Source organism: Trichosurus vulpecula, chromosome 2 (genome assembly GCF_011100635.1).
Source record: "Trichosurus vulpecula isolate mTriVul1 chromosome 2, mTriVul1.pri, whole genome shotgun sequence".
Classification (NCBI taxonomy): Eukaryota; Metazoa; Chordata; class Mammalia; order Diprotodontia; family Phalangeridae; genus Trichosurus; species Trichosurus vulpecula.
Window position 1 is genome coordinate 2869800 of NC_050574.1, and position 10355 is coordinate 2880154.

Below are 10355 nucleotides of genomic sequence, written 5' to 3' on the forward strand. Positions count from 1 at the left end.
CCAGGTTGTTTGTCTTTCGTTCTCGAAGGACCGTGACATCAGGAAGGTGATGCTATCTGTGCAAAGTCGCCAGCCTCACTTGTGCTCAGGAGCCATCTGGGTCCAGTGGTGAGATATGTGTCAGGATGACTGGAGATGGCCCAGGATGCAGCGAGAGACCATGGCCTGTTTAAGCTAAGGTCTTTAAAAGGAGGGTAATTGGGACATTTGACTCAGCCCTTAATGCAAGACACACTTAAAATCTGGCATTTAAGCTGATGTGTTTAGGAGTGTGAAAATGAAAATTAAATGTAACTGGATCTGAACTGCCCCATTCTGAAGAGGTTTAAGGAAAATGATGATAGTAGGGGAACCATAGGTTTCTAGGGATGCTCGAGACCCCAAAATATCTACATGCCAGGTCCTGCCGAAAAAATTCGACTCAAGCCTTCTCAGCCAAGGGAAAAGACAAGGTTTATTAGGGATTCACCATAATGGATTGTCTTAAGAAATTCCACCCTTTGTGACGCCTGTTTTCACAAGTGGGCCAGACTCAATCTAAACTGAGCTAGATTGAGTCTGAGCACCTTCATGGAGGCAAGATGGAGATTATATACACAAAAGTTGTAGGAGGGATTGAGGGGAGTTCTGGGGTGACTAGAGGAGGGGTTCAGGGAGGGTCTTGAGGAGGAGTCTAAGGAGTGTGAGATGAGGTCAGAGTCCAAGAACCAAGAGAATGGAATTAAGGGTTGGAATTAGCTGAAGGCATGGATATCTATAGCAACAATAGAGGGCAAGGTTTAGGTAGAGATTTGGGCCTAATGATAATGTGAGGCTTGTTAGGGAAAGGCCAGATCTAGTTGGAAGATTCAAGGACAGTTCAAGGGGGCTCCCAGAGACTGTGCCCTCAACAATGCCACCCTCTGAATGGAGTCACTCTAGAGGGTCAAATGGATAAAAGGAAAAAGAGTGATTTTTCTAAGATAATCAGCTGAACTGATGTCCTTTGGCAACTTTGTTTTATGTTTTAATATTGTACCATTGTTTGTGTGATTATCGTGGTTCTGATTTTTCTCATTTTGGGATTTGGGGGGAAATATTTTATAAGAAATGCTGTTAATTTGAAAAATGATTTCTAGAGAGTTATATAACTGTCCCCTTAGAAAATGAATTCTTGGGGCATCGAGGTGGCACAGTGAGTAGAACACCGTCCCTGGAGTCAGGAGGACCTGAGTTCAAATCCAGCCTCAGACACTTGACACACTTAATAGCTGTGTGACCTTGGGCAAGTCAACCCCAATTGCCCTGCCTTCCCCCCTCTAAAAGAAAAGAAAATGTACTCTTGTTTTGATCTGGATACTTCAAAATTACGAATTAAGCTGTAAAAAAAAAAATGTAGTTACACTGTTTAAAAACTTATGTATTTAATTGGATATATTTTGCTTTAAGATGAATAATAATTTTTACCACACGATGAATTCTTATCATGAAATCTTAAGTCTTTGTACTTGTCAAATAGTAGATTATTGTGTTTATTTGGTATCTCACACCATTTACCTAGATAAGGTCAAAATGGATATGTGACCTATAGAGATAGAAAGATTTTTACAAGAAAATTAAAAAAACAAGGAACATGTTATTTGTAACTTATGGGTTTAATCACTTAGACTTATGGATAGGTGAACAATTTATGAACAAATAAGTGAAATAGAGGAAAATTAGGTGTACAATGGACAATTTCAATTACATTAAATTAAAAGGTTTTTCTACAAAGAAAACAAATATAGCCAAGATCAGAAGGAAAGCAGAAAGTTGGGGAAAATTTATGGACAGTTTATCAGATACGAGCCTCATCTAAAATATGTAAAGAGCTTTGTCAAATCTACAAGAATATGAGACATTCCCCAATTGATAAGCAGTCAAAGGATATGAACAGCAGTTCTCCAGTGAAGAAATCAAAATAATTTATAGTCAGATAAAAAATGCTCCAAATTATTGTTCATTAGAAAAAGGCAGATTAGAACAATTGACTAAAATGATAAAAGAGGAAAGTGACAAATGTTGGAGAGGATGTGGAAAAATTGCTACACTAATTCATTATTGGTGGAATTGTAAAATGATACAACCATTTTGGGGAGCAATTTGAAATTACAGCCAAAGACTTATCAAACTACTTATACCCATTGACCCAGCACCACTACTACTTGGTCTATTTCCAAAGGTAATTAGGGGAAAGGGAAAAGAACCAATATGTTCTAAAATATTCACAGCAGCTCTCTTTGTGGTGGCAGAAAATTGGAAATTGCAGGGATGTCCATCAACTGGGGAAAGGCTGAACAAGTTGTGGTATACAATTGTGATAGAGTACTACTGTGCGTTAAATGATGAATTCAATGATTTTAGAAAAAATATGAAAAGCATGAAGAGTGAAACCATGGGAACATTGTGTACAGTAGCAGCAACAGTATTTAAGAATTACTTTGTAGTTGTCTCTGGGACTGGGGGTTGAGGAAGAAAAGAAAAGAAATTGACGTGATAATTTTGTTGTATATTTCAGAGGAATAGCAAGGTGTGCTAGTTACAGAGGCTTTGTGTTTTCATGTGCAACCATCTTTTTTATTGTACTGTAATATGGAAGTGCTTCTTTTATTCCATAAATTAAAATTAAATTATTCTTAAAGAATAATAAAATGATAACGACACAACAGCTTGCTCCTGGAGGAAAGTCCAAAGACCCTGATAAACTCTCCTTATTGTTAAAAGGCCAATTCTTTGTTTGGGCTTTCACCTGGATCAAGTGGGCAAAACTCAGGACTAAGAGAATTAAGAGAAGTTTCTGATAACATACCAAGGCATAAGCACATCGAGAGGCTTATCGCTGCAGATGCGCAAGGGATTCAAGATGGAACCAGCAATTGGTTCCATAATTTTTGTAATGAGATAAAAGTCAATTTGAATAGGCCCACGTCAGTTAAAGGGGCATTGCATCTCAGCACCTCCCCAGTTACCAGTATATGAGGGCTAACAGATACAAACAAATAGGGGGTGATTTGATATGGCAAGTCAAAAAGACCTTGGGACCCCTTAACCTTTGTCAACATTTGCAATGTGATGAATAGCAGATAGTATCAAAGCAGAGGACTGGGTGATGCCTTCCCCAACACTGATTGTCTTATGGACTGGAAAAGGTGCATTTTATAGGTTTGTTTTTCTGCATTTCTTGTGAGCTTTCTATGCCCTAATACATGGTCAATCTCTGTGAAGGTGCCAGGCACAGTTGAGTAATAGCTATACTCCATCCTATGCTCATTCAGATTTCTCCAGGAGTCTATCATATCTGTAATACCAATCGTGGCAGCACACCTGAGGATTGCTGCTGCACAGTATAATGAATTATCTATTTATTCAGATACTAAACATTGTTCAATAAACCAAAGCATAATATTCATAGCAACATCCTTAACCCAGACATATCATATAAATGGCACATGGCATATATCATTGCATTCAGTAACATTTGCCAGAATACTTGTTTACACAGCAAGGGTTCCTGGGCTAAGGTCTTCCCTAGCACAACACATCTTTAAGGAGTAGCAGAAAATACCACACCATCCACTCCTAGGTGACAGTTAAGAACGATCTCCTTAATCAATACCAGGCATCCAAGTAAAGTCCTCTTTGATCTTAACTCGAGGTTGACTTCCAAGTCCCATGGCTCCTCCTCTGTGGGCTGACCACTCCCAACTCTCACCTGGATTCACATGTAGTCACCTCTCCACTCCTGTTCCAGGTCTCAGTTCACAGGGACTGCTCTGCTCCAAGCTCTTCCTTCTGGACAGCAGGCTCCAGGGGCTCCTGCCAGAAGTTTCTGCCTCTGGGAAAGCAAAGCTTAACAGAGTTACACACATTACCAGCACCATCATCTCAATTCACCTTAACAGCTCTTAAAAGTGACTTAAACTAAGCCTCCTTCCCATGGGCAGGTCTCTGCCCTTCAGGTTAGTTCACTCATAAAGAGCAACAGACAGGGCTTCTTTCTGAGAAATTAACACAGACCAATAGACAGGACTTCAGGACTTCTGTGTGAGAGATTAACACACACCAACAGACAGGACTTCAGGACTTCCGTGTGAGAGATTAACACACACCAACAGACAGGACTTCAGGACTTCTGTGTGAGATTAAATGGACACCAACAGAGGGAGTGCCAACATCCCAAATATTCTTTCTGTTAGGTCTCCCCACAAGAAAGTGCCCTCAGGAAAATTCCTCCCTCTGCCCACTCATACTAGCTTCTCTCAATGTCCCCCATACCACTGGCCCCTTTCATACACAGCTCTAGTCAGCATCTAATGGCTAGAGCCCACATGTAAGTCTCTGACTGACTACAGGCCATACGCATGTCTGATTGGCTCAGTGCTGAAGCATATGAGACTGAAGTTGGGAAACTGAGCAATACAAGCAGAAAAACAGCAAAAAAATCCCACTTTGCTTGCCCTTACAATGTCTAACTTTTCTAAAATTCTGTTCTTTTCCTTTAGTCTTTATTTTATTTTATGTTAGATTTATCTAGACCTGAGAGGTATAAATTGAAGACCCCTAAATTTTCCATATTTGCTAAAACAATTTATATATAATATATGTCTGTGTGTGTGTCTGTGTGTGTATGTACGTGTCTGTATACACAGACACTAAAAGTAGCATTGCTATACTGTATTTCCTCCTGTAACTCATTTAACATTGGCCTCATCATTTTGGATGCTCTGCCACTTGATGCATATATATTTGGTATGGTTAATTTTAGCAAGATGTAGTTTCCCTGATTCTTTTAATTAGGGCTATTTTTGCCTTTGCTTTGTCTGAAATCATGATGGATACCCCTCCCTGTTTTATTTCAGCTGAAGCTTAATAGATTTTATTCTACTCTCCTATTTTAACTCTCTGAATGTCTTTTTCTTTGAAGTATGTATTTCATAAATAACATATTGTTGGATTCTGGTTCCTAATCCATTCTGCTATCCTCATCCATTTTATGGTTGAGCTCATCCCATTCACCTTCATAATCGTAACTGCTAAATGTGCATTTCCTTCCATCTTATTTTCTATTTATCCTTATATATTTTTACCCTGTGCCCTCCTCAAAAGTCTGTTCTGCTAACCTCCCTGAATCTAACCTCTCTCTTACCCCACCCTTTCTTGATCCTTTCCTTTCCTACTTCTCTATTAGGTAATATGAATTTCTATATTCAACTATGTGTGTATGCACACACATGTACACAGATTGATACATTTATGTATGTATAGTTATTTGTATTGCATATGTGTGCATTTACATATGTATAAATGTGTGTGCTCCCTACCTTTAACCAATTCATTCCCCCCCTATTAAAAAACTCTTACTTGAACACCTCTTTTATAAGAGATCCCCTCCCTTCCTCTCCTCCCTTCCCCCTTCTCCCTGTGCATCTTTCTTACTCTTTCATTCTTGTTTGAGGATCATCCTAATAAAATAGACTCACACCCATACCCTATAACTGGACTCTTTCTAACTACCCAAATGACCATAAAGGTCTTAGGGGATACATGTATCATCCATCTTCCCATATAGGAATGTAAACACTTTGACCTTTTCAAGACCCTTACAATTTCTCACTCATATTTATCTTTTTATACTTCTTTTGCATATTGTATTTGAACCTCAAATTCCCTATGCAGCTCTAGACTCTGCAGGAATATTTAAAAGTCCTCTTTTCATTAAATTTTTTTTTATTTTGTAGGATTATACTGAGTTTTTGGGGGTAGTTTATTCTTGGATTTAATACTATCTCTTTTGCCTTCTTAAATATCATATTCCAAGCCCTACAGGCTATAAAATAATGGCTAATAAATTTTGTGTGATCCTGGTTGTGGCTTCATGGTATTTGAATTCTTTTTTTCTAGGTGTTTACAATGCTTTCTCTTTGACCTAAGAGCTCTGGATATTGCCTATAATATTCCTGGGAATTTTCATTTTGAAATTTCTTTCAAGTGGTAACCCATAAATTCTTTGAAACTCTACTTTCCACTTAAGTCACAAGATATACGGGCGGTTTTGCTTTATAATTTCTTGATATCAAATATCTAGGCTCTTTTTCTTTTACTGTGGCATTCAGGTAGTCTAAGAATTCTTAAAATATCTCTCTGTTCTAGGTCAGTACCCTTTCCTAGAAGATATTTCATATTTTTTTTAGTGGTTTGAATTTCTATTATTGTTTCTGGATATCTCAAAGCGTCACTAAGTTCAACTTGACAAATTCTCCTATTAAAGGAGTTATTTTCTTCAGGGAATTTTTTTTTACATCTTTTACCATTTGGCCAATTATAATGTTTAAGGGATATTTCTCAGTATTTTTTATGGCTCTTTTGCTAAGCCATAATTTTTACACCATTTTCTGCCATTGCCCTCATTTCTTTTCCCATTTTCCCCTCTAACACTCATTTTAATTTAAAGAATGATTTTGTACTCTTTTGAAAAAATAATCTCTGTCTTTAGATCTTTAGGTATTCTGTATTTGTGGTCCAATCTTGCATTCCGAGGCTTTGCTTATAGATGTTTACAAGTCATGGTCATCTTCTCTATTTGAATCTTGAGCTTCCTTGTCACCAAAGCAGCTCCTTGTAGTCAGATTCTTTGTTGTGGCTGTTGTTTTCTCACTTTCCCAGCCAATTTTCGACCTTGTATTTCACATTAGAGTCGGACTCTTCACACCACTGGGGGTGGGGGGAGGGGAGCAGGGAACATCTGGTCTGGGTTTCTGAATTTTATGTTCTGTTTCTTTTATGTTACATCTATGGGCTGGTAGGTTTGGGGGCTTCCAAAGTGCTGTGGTCTAGGAAAAGGTCTGGTCATTGTCGTCCTGGTCTGCACTCTGGCCCTTCGCGGGCAGGGCCGCTGTTCCATCACAGCCTTGACCGCTCCTCTCCAACTTGAAATTCTGAATGGGAACTGGGCTGCTATTTTTATTACTCTTATTACTTTGACTATTTCCTCCTCAGCTCTGTTCCACTTCTTCAATTGCCATTTTCCTCTTTCTTTGTATTTACTCATGTGCCCATTGACCTTAATGTATCTCCACACCAAAACACCCCTTTTTGCCTGGATCAGCCAAGACTGAGGCTCATGATTTGCTGCTTCTTCTCAAACCATTTCTCTGTTTTTATATTAATTGTAAGCCCTTGACAACAGGGACCATCTTTTGCCTTTCAATCTCCAAAGCTTAGTACAGTGCCTAGAACAAAGTAGGCACTTAATGTTTATTGACTTATTGTCATACCTCATACTTCATACCTCAGTCCATGGAATCTAGTCTCTCTCCCAGTGCTCAACTGCAGGTTCTGGCCTGAGTCATGTTTTCTGTCTCCTCCTCTCACCTATAAGAAGGTACCTTTTTTTGGCTCTAACTTGGATGGGACCTGACCAGACCAATTATTTGAGATCACAAAGGCTGCTGGAGGGTCTCCCGCTGTGGGTCTCTTGGAAGGTATGTCTGCGGGGAGCCAGCTATATCCCGTTTAGGCCTCTTAGACCTCTGCAAGGCAGGGTCAATTGAAAATGGGTCTATTCATGGCAAGGCCAGTTTTAGGATAAGAAGACGGCAAAGAAAACCTGCCTTTGTAGCTGACTGCCCACATGGGAGATGACAGAAATGTTTCAGCCTGGTTATCTACATGCGAGAGAACATAAATGTTTCAATTTGCTTAGCCTTGAGGAAAAATAGTGTCTCACTCCTAGGAACAAGGAGATAAAAAACTTAATCAATGCTTTATTGTACTTTTCTTTGAAGTCAGGATGACTCAGTAACTAACCCGTATAAAATACTGTCAGTAACTCCATTAAAATCAGTCTATAGCTTGACTATACGACTCGCCTAGCCCCATGTCTTTGTCTTTTTGTGTCAATTACTTCATCATATATTCACGCCACTGCGGGCGCATATGTCCCTTGCCTCTCTTTGTATCCCCAATGCTTGGCGTAGGGTATAGCATCTAGCAGGGGCTTAAAATGCTGGTTGACCAGATGAAAGTCTAGGAAAGAGCTCATGTTGGACAGTCCTTTTTTGATGCTTTCAGGAGAGTCCATGCTTTCAAGTACCAAACAATCACTCCTTAATGGATCACAGATTCATCATTGCAAAGGAACTCAAAAGCCATAGACTCCAGCCCCTCTCATTTCATGAATGGGGAAACGAAGGCTCAGCGGTTCAGTGACTTGCCTAGGATTCCATTGCTAAAAATGTCTTCAAAAGAATTGCCAGTAGGCCTTTCTGCCTCCAAGTCCTTTCACTCTGACCTCTTGTGATAACAGCCCTCAAGCACCTGCTCTCGCCTCACTCACCTTTCCAGGAGGTTTTTGGGCCTTTTTTGCTCTGGGATCCATTACACTGATGGTAATTCTATTCCAAAACACTCTCTTTTCCCTAAATCAGCTAATAGTGAGGTTCCTGATCTCTTGCTTCTTCTGAAACCATCACCATGTTTGTGAGCCATATTGGGAGCTCCTTGGCAGCAGAGACTGACTTATCCCTTCCTATAAGGCTGGGACCTGATGTTAGGCCTAGGCCCTGTCATCAATGAAGAAGCATGGATTAAGCACCTCCAGTTTTCTAAGCTTTTGGAAGGGAACAGCTGGTCCCTGCTGTCTGGGAGCTCCCAATCTGGCTCACAAACATGGAGATTGTTGAGAAGAAGCGACAGATCAGGAACCTCACTCTTAGCTGGTCCAGGGAAAGGAGAGTGTTTGGGGATGGAAAGATATTAGTTCAGTGGGATATAATGGAACACAAGGAGTGAGGCAAGTAACAGTTTCAGAAGGAGAGTGTATTGGGGATCCTTGAAGACTTTGGCCTTTGCTTCCTTTGATTAATTCAGTGTCTTTGATCGAGTCTTACTAGGTGCTAAGCTCCAGGCCCAAACCCCTATCTATTAGGTGCTAAGCCTATGTGGGCGTGAATTGGTAACTAAGGTGGAGCTCCGGGTAGGGCCAATGAAGGGAGGTGCTAACACCAGAGCCAATCATAGGAGCCTAAGTTCTGGTGGCTCAGATGACGTTTGATGATGTCTAAAACGGTATAAAAAGGGAGAACAGAGCTATTTGCTTAAGGCTCTATCTCCTGGAGGGCAGGACTCTGGGCAGCTGCTGTAAGGGCCTTCTGGCTGAACTCAGATGTTGATGGTTCTCTTGGGAACTATGAATTGTATTTGGTCTGTTGATGTTTGTAATCTGTTTGTATTTGCTCTGAAGTTCAGGGTGCTGACTTTTTCCCCTGAACTAAGTGAATGATATTTGTATGCTGGATTAAATTGAGATTGTTAACCCCTTAAAGTTTCTTTCCTTAGCAAAGCAGATCAAAAGAACCTGGGCTTGCACTGTTCTGTGAACTGGCTGTTGTTGGTTTTATACCCCCCACAGCAGCTGCTAGCTGGATTGTTGAAATAGAGAGGAGAATTAGGGAGCAGAGAGTCAAAATAAGAATGGTAAAAATTTCAGGCCCCGCTATCATGGGTTCTGTTCCAGAGCACCACAATAAAGCAAATATTGCAATCAAGTGAGTCACCTGATTTTTTGGTTTCTCAGTGCATATAAAAGTCAACTTTACAAAGTACTGTTATCTATGACATGCACAATGCAATAATTTATGTGTAAAAATATACATACTTTAAAAATATTTTATTACTAATAAAATCTAACTATCATCAGAGCCTTCAGTGAATCATAATTGTCTTGTTAGTGGAGGCTCTGGCCCCATGTTGATACCTGCTGACTGATCCGGGTGGTGGTTGCTCAAGGCTGGCAGCAGCTGTGACAATTTCTTAAAATAAGGCAAAAGTGAAGTTTGCCACATTGACTGACTCTTCTTTTCCCTTAAACTTAAAACTGCATTGTAAGGTTATTAACTGGTCTAATTTCAGTATTATTGTGTTTCATGGAATAGGAAGACCCGAAGACAGAGAGAACAAGTCAATATACAATAATAAAATAATTTAAAAAAAAAAAAAAGAGAGTGGAATGGATAAAGGGCAACTAATACCATGGACAGAGCATGCCCATTTACAGGGTTAGAGTTCTAGTCTCAGCTGCTGGGATGTTGGGCAGGTGACTCAGTCATTCTGAGCTTATGACTGGAGCTGTGAATGTAATAAGAATGCTTGGACCTGCCTGTATTTCAGGAGTTTGTGAGGATCTGATGTGATTTTGTGTGAGGCTCTTTGTAAATCGGGTTATCCTGCAGATGTGAGCTAATGGCATTTTCAATGATTGATTCTGTCCGTAGAACTTTGAAGGCTTTTATCTCTTAGCCTGGGGAAAGAGAATATAGATCAGTTAGTTTACCTTCTGG